The sequence below is a fragment of the Perca flavescens genome, chromosome 14, assembly GCF_004354835.1.
Source record: "Perca flavescens isolate YP-PL-M2 chromosome 14, PFLA_1.0, whole genome shotgun sequence".
In the NCBI taxonomy this organism is placed as follows: Eukaryota; Metazoa; Chordata; class Actinopteri; order Perciformes; family Percidae; genus Perca; species Perca flavescens.
The window spans coordinates 30,785,656-30,793,477 of NC_041344.1; positions in this window are offsets into that span (position 1 = coordinate 30,785,656).

Genomic DNA, 7,822 nt, shown 5'->3' on the forward strand with positions numbered 1-7,822 from the left:
TAAATATCTTTACTAAATTGAATTGCTAAAGTAAGATAGATAAACCATACACAATTACTTATAATAATACATTTTATTTATAAAGCGCTTTTCAGGGTACTCAAAGACAATTTACACAAGTTCAAATCATTATAGAAAATAGCACACTGTAACACATTAAAATATATTCTGGTATGTAGCTAGATTTGGGGATAATTATCCTACTGTGGTCTATACTAAGGGCTAATGTACAAAAACACTACCTTGTGTTGTCTTCCTGTCAAGCTTGAAAAAAAATATATTACATTTTTCTTCTACACATTTTCAGCACTTATTTCTACGTCCCATATTTTCTGATATAAAACAAAAGTTGAAAACAGGTCAATTTGATCCGAAGTCAACACAAGGGTTAAAAGCTTAAACCAGGGTTTTTTTAAAAGTCTGAGACTGTGGGCTTCCCCTCAGGCAAAGAGCTGGGGCATGCACGTTTCCTGGGAACGGTGTGCAACGGCTTGAGTTATGTTTTCTCTCGTTTGGTGGGTGTGTCTCTCGATTATTGGCTGTGTTCCAGGTGATACCCAATTATTAGAGACTGTCTGTAAACCCGTGGTAATAAAAAGGGCTTACACACACAACAGGATGTCCAACACCTTGTTTCAGTTTTAAAAAACATCACTTTCTCAATTTTTGGATGCCTATGGGATCATGGTAATGCTATTTGAACTGAAACACTTAACAATTGAGCCAAGTATAACATTTATTTATTAACAAAATTCATTATTTTTCTTAATCTGTAGGAGTCGCTGAAATATACAGTATTTCTCTCTTTTGACTACACACTCGTGAGCTGTATATCACTGCTTCACAACAGCAGTTAGTACATGTTGGAGAACAAAAACTAATTGTCACACTATATTGTCCACTTTCTATCATAATGTAAATTATTTCAGTAGCAAAAAAAAATGCTGTCCCTGCTATAGCCTCTGCTCCAGTCTGTTGCCAGTCGGGGAAGTCCTTGATGGCCGGCTTCGTACTCAGGAAAGTAGGATCCCTCGGTGGTGCTGCTGCAGTGACAAGAACAAAAGATTTGGGTTTTGTGCGTTATTTGAAGAAGTATCTTTTAATACATTTTTTGTTTCATCTCCCTTTGTTTTTAAGATGTGGTTGAGTAATATTTTTTTTTTGCAGATGTGAATAGAAGACCGGTTTCATCAAGTAGAATATGGCAAGCCAAATGTCGTTAACGTAGTTAAATTCTCTGCTAAATTTTCCTCAGAAGCTCCAATTCAGCCTTTAAATATAATTGAATAATAAGGACATTTGGTCAGTAGGGGGCGCTGCAGTCTGTGCAGTTTCATTTTGGATGAAGTTCAAGGTGGGCTGTTTACGGTAGAAGGGATACAGCTACGGCCAAAAGTTACTCAAAAATCCCGCAAAATCTAGACTAATATAATAATATATTTGTTATACTTTCACCCAGGAAAACATGTGTTTCGTTCCTCTAGAGTTTTTTATTCAAACCACGATCTGTTTCCTGAACTTAACAAGTTGTTTTGGGGCCTAAACTTAACTGTCGTCACCGTAGCTGTATCCCATCTAGCCTCAACCGCTGTTAAGGTGCCATTCTGACAATATGTATTTAGATCACTTTGTAAATTAAAGCTTTAAATAGCATGTTATAAATTGTCCCATAAAAAATATCATAACTTTCTCTCTAAAAGGGCTAACATCAAGGTTTCATAGTAATCACAATTATTTAAAAAGTATTTACTTTTGAAACCAAAGGTGTCATTTTATGCTGCCCTCTCTTTACTTCCTACTCCCATTTTCAATTACGGTTTTGTAAACTTACCACAGATGATTTGGCAAAGTAATGACTGGGAATATGGCAGCTTTCCACATTTCCCCGTTGAATATCTTGGTCATCATGGCAATTGAGAGATCTGAAAAATACAAACAAGTTTTAAACAAACAAAATTTAAAACAAGATAAGATCCTACATTTAATTAATTAATCCCACAGTGGAGGACATTTTCAGTGATACTGCACCAAAAGGAAAGTGCAATGACAAAAGCATCAGTAAAAACGCAAGAATAAAGCAGTTAAAACTGTTCAGTATATAGACAGAAAGTTTAATAATACGGTATTCACAGTATTGCACAGAGAAGTTACTGATTTTGCATAAAAAAGGTGTACATTGATGTTGCACGTGAGTAAATTGTCAGATAGGGTGCGTGTGGTCTACTTGGAGCAATGTTGATTATAAAGTCTGGCAGTTAAAAAAATAGAGCAACACATAAGAATCATGAGTGACACTGCGCCTGCCCCAAATACTAGATAGATTCATATTACAGGTGTGTAATTTGCATCTTGCAACAAACTAATATGACAATAACATACCTGACTCTTTTCACTTGTTGATCAGGCTTATACACACAACTATTATTGTGGTATGATGTCCTTCATCTCTGCATTGCCTTCTCTCCCGCCTCCTGCCGACGTTTTCTGATCTTCCACTATACATCATACCAACATAAAAACAGAGACACTATGTGAAAGCTACTATCAAAAAATACTGCTCTTTTGTGAGGATGCAGTATTTTTAGTATTGCAACTACTGTTTTGCAATGAACACAGTGTATTCCTGACATTTTGTAGAAGGTGGTGATATTCTTAGCAAGAACCCCCTTTTTAATGAGGGATAACTAGTGAAACAAACAAGCAAACAAACATCAATTAACAGTTTACCAAAGTTACCCTTGCTATAAACATTATAGCACACATACGTCGCCACGATGTATTAGCGATGTAATCAAAATTCATCGGGGATACGTAGTAGATTGCTCGTTTGCTCACTGGCACGATGTCCCCGGGACGTCGCTGCTGTACGTTTCAACGACATGTAGCCGCTCTCTCTGCGACGTATACATATATACATCGTTCCAACGTATTTCATACATCTTACAGATGCACTCATATAGCTAGCTACATCGTTCTAACGGAAAAAAAGAAATATACCAATTAAATTATTGTGATATTGATAATTGTACTGATCTCAAAGTCAAATTTGATTCAATATGTCCATCGAACGTGTTTAGTTCCTGTTAAAGCCGATTATAAACCGCTAATGTCAGTTTTATGTAACATTAGCTAGGCTTATGGTCAATTTAGCTTCAACAAAAAGCTAAACTTAAAGTTAAGTGACTGGACAGTAACTACATTAAGCTAACGCTAGCTTGCCAGGTAAATTGTTTTTATTTTAATTAATCAACATTAGTGATATATCAGCAAGAAAATCATGGTAACAGGTGATGATACTCATCTCACACCATCTAGCTAATAACTGATGTTTTATGACCGTTGGCACTCCCAACCCCATTTTCAAAATCAGTTGTTAACCAGATTTAATGCCGAGTGTACAGAAACAAACCACAGTCTTACTAGCTAAACTGTCCTAAACTAATTTTACATAGTGTCATTTAGTTAATAAGCATATAAAATAAAATATTACAATCACAATGTAATAAGTACGAACGTTAGCCTGCCATTAGACGGCCCCTTTACCTCTTCACCTTTTTTAAATATGATTTAACGTTAGTGGGCAGATTAGCTAGCTAGCTAGCTAACGCTACATGCCGAATTTACCTTTAAATAGCTACATTTTGATTCTATAACAAGTCTTCAGCTTTAAATGTTCCCTGTTGAGATTTCAGTTCCATTAAAGCCAAAACAACCGATATGAGCAAAGTTGGACTGAGGTGCGGCCCCCATTTACTGTTAGCTAGCTAGCTAAAATTAACGTTAAGGGATATCGGGTAACGTTCAATTAGCTAGCTATAGCTAGCAGCCTCACGTTAGCTAACGTTACTGGCATGTACTGCAACTGACATAGCTAGCAGCTAACGTTAACTTTACATTCAGATTCAGTCAGATTAGTACATATAGCAAGCTAACTAGCTAGAGCACGGATATTTTAATTTTAAATGAATGTGAAAAAGGGCGGCTAGTGCGATGTTAGCCTGATCTAACGGCTCTTAAGTTACTTTAAACCATGACATGGCGTAACTTACTATTGTTAAGAATTCTCTAAAAGACGTGTTCGTTCTGATTTCTGGAGGAGGAAGGAGAGGCATGGGTCGAATTGAAAGTTAAGCAAAAGGTTTAATGAAACTGCATGAAAACGACAAGACAAAACACAATCAAACATAAAACATAAAACACTGCAGCTGACAGCGGACTGATCTCATGCTTCTCCTTGCGGAGTTACAGAAGAACAGTCATGCGACATGACAAACAATACGCTGTAAACAGCGGACTTCAACGTGCTTCCCCTGTCGGGGTCACAGATTGAAGTGTCGAAATCACCTCAGTTTCCGAATTATATTCCTGTGGAATTGTGGGTCTCTGATTAAGGACACACCTCTGATTTTAGGTTTACCCCAGGTCACAGACAAAGGTCTTTCACATGGTCGTGCCGATTCTGTTCAAGTTTACAGAGTTTGCATTTCCTTTTTTCTAATCACGTCTGGCCCTGCAGGGAGTGGCTTCCCAAAACCAGAAACAATAGTTACCTTTCCTGTGGGGACAATGAGTCTTCTTCATATGCTAAATGTCAGACATGACCTGATTAATTCTTTAGAAGCTAGGTTTTGGGTGAGGCAGTCAAATGCTGATTAGTGTAGTTACTTGATTAAATTTAGCTGCAGGCCCCATTAAACATTGTTTTCAAAACATAAGCCGGGTTTTAACTTTTTAACTTCAACAATCCCTCATTTTTCACACCTTTGGTGTGAAAACACTATGAATGTTAATGAAAACAATGTCATTACATAAACATACAACAAAAATGTAGACATTAGCAAAATGTGTTTGATTTATACAAGAAATTATTTTTCATCTCTGACCTCATCTTATCTGACTCCATATATTGTATCAAGAAGGTTATTTTCTCTTAACAAAATATGTTTCGCTGGTTTTACTCACAGTGATTAGTGACTTGCATTCCATTTGAAACAAAAACAGAAACACTTAATTAAATCAGAAGATATTAAAGCTGTTGACCAGGTAAAGACAATGGAAGTGAAAACATCTTAGAAATCAAAGAAAAACAAAACCAAATTCAAGTTTCCACACTGCACTTCAAATACTGCACAAGGAATAACTTGTCTCACATCTGTAATGCGATCAGGTGGGCTGAAATCTACTCTGTGGCAGAAAATATCTTTTATCTGGCTCAAGGAAAAAATGCATTAGGTTTGATCTTATTCTCAAAGGAGCTAAAACACTGACACACACTTCAATATATGCTATCAGTTCAGATGGAGTGAGCACAAAGAAACAGTCTTCATCATTTTCCATTCTGTAGTGAAAGATGCACACTGGGGAAAAAAGTCTGAAATCAAGATTTTGAAAGTTCCTTGTTGTCCAATCTGAAAATTGGGACAAAATCTCGGATCGCTGCTGGTTCATTCTCATGCACCCAGCACAGGTGGCAACGTCACCAAAAACTTTAGCAGGCTATGGCGCACTCTTGACGTCACATTTGCGCGCCTAGCTTGGCTGCAGCTGCTGTAAAAAATGCTCTTATCCTCCTGAGCATTCTGGCCCTTTAACCGTTGAAACATGAAGGTGACAGATCAGAGGGGAGCCCAGGGTCTCCTTGTGGATTTACTGCTGACCCAATTCTCCTCAGTCCCCTTGTTGGCGTTGGTTTCCATCTTACTGTGCTGGCATTCAAGCGTTACATCCTGTAGAAAAAAGCCGGCCCACGGTCAGGGGTTGGGATCCAGTCTCCTTGCTCTGTCAGGAAACCACCGCAGGAATTCAGCAGCAGTGATGCTCCATGCTCTCCGTCAGCGTCTGGTCAGATGAACTGGGTTCCTGTAGGCACTCTGCTGGGCTTGAAGTTGAAGTGTGAACCTGGTTCCTTGTGATGAGTCTCTCCCACTCCACTGCAGCGCTGGTGTCCAGCAGCACCTTGCATGAATCTGTCCTGGATTCCTTGATCTCCTTGATCAGATGTAGTCATCAGGCTGAATGACTTCATCAGCAGGAATCTGGAGGCTGCTTTCACCTATGAATAAAATTACTGACATGCCAACACACTGCCTTGCGAAAAGTCATATTATTGATAGTTTGTCCTTGATTTGTCCATTAATTTCTCATGTAGGAGAAATTTCCTTTGTCATCTGTGTTTTCCAAAGTCCTTAAGACAATGGGCAAAAAGCTTTAGTCCATAACACAATAAATGATCCCAAAAAGTCATGAGTCCATTGTAGACATACAGTACAGATCATCAATTACAAAAACACAAAAAACAAAAAATTCCACAATTTTCTTTCTCAATGGGGGAATGTGGGCTGCGTGATTCATCTTTTACTATTACTTCAAACATTTTTAACAAACTTGATCAGCAAATTGCTATTTTTTGAGCAAATCAATTTCTATATAAGTCCCGTGTCATTCTTTTGTGCCCCATTCAACACCCTGAGCAGAAGATTTGCATAGCACTTCTGTGTGGCCAGCACAGGAGTTTCTACAAATCTTCAGATCTCCCCCCATTTTTTATTTATTTTTTAACAAAATATTTACAACTAGAGAATAGAAATAATAAAAAAATCAACAAACCATAAAGAAATATCAATGGAAAAGCTACTACCTTGACTCTCTCAACCCAATGATTTCTCAGAGACATCATCAGAAACATGAAAAAGAATAAAAACAAAAAATAGTGGAAGAAGATTAGCTACAGTAAGATCAGAATGCTTAAAAATACAATTAATTTATCTCCATGTGCCTGTTATTTATAATTTTTAGTGAAAAACAAACCAATTTTGAGTCAAGATGCTCAAAATGCCAAATATGCATCTACCAATTTATCCATTGAAAACCCCCTAAGAATCTTAAATTCTTTTTGTTACAATTGTAGCTAATGTTAAATTGCTTAAAGCACCTCAATTTATTTCTCCATACTGCTACATTTATCTCCACCCCCCATTGTACTCTCTTCCCAGGTAGAATGGGGGAGTTGCATCGGTGAGAGTGTTCAAACAAAGGCACCTTTTGTCTTTGTTTCATGAGTGTGACTTAAAGAATATGTGTGGGAAAAAAAAAAAATCTAACAGCTGCTGTTTTGACTTGCAATGGGCTTATCAATCATTCAGACACAATCCTACTCAAGGCAAAAACCGAAAAGAAAAGAAAATAGATGATAAAAAATGAAATGCACTTATCTCAACTACCTGAACCATTGAGCAACAAACATTAATTCACAAAAACTCTGAGCAGACATTTTGCTCCCATTTTCAACTGCTAGCTGCTCTTTCATGCATTCACTGAGAAACTCCATTCAAACATTTCCACATCTTTCATACTTTCAGGGTCGGCGCCCAACTCTTCAAAGACATATACCGATTAATCCATTTCCACTTTTTCAGCCATTCTCACTGCTTGAGCTTGCACGCTTTTTCACAAAATTCAAACCAGTCATCCAATCAAGAATATACTGTAATGCATTCACACTGCACTCTCCTCGGAAGATAGTTCTCTAGTTTACCGTATTTTCCATAGTCTGACCCCTGGTTTTAGTAGACGCTCTGTTCTAATGATTTACCAACCAGATGGAGTCGCTGTTTGTTATCAGGAAATGGAATTTCCAATGCAAAACTCAACACAAACGAACATCCGCAACCACACTGCGTTTGTAACCTCAACACGTCCACAACCCCCACCGCTGAGCTGCACGCTCTCAATTTAAACAAAACAATCTTACAATGAAGTTATAACCACACTGCGCTTTCAATTTCAACACATCTTATTTACACAATGAGTTATTTTACAATCA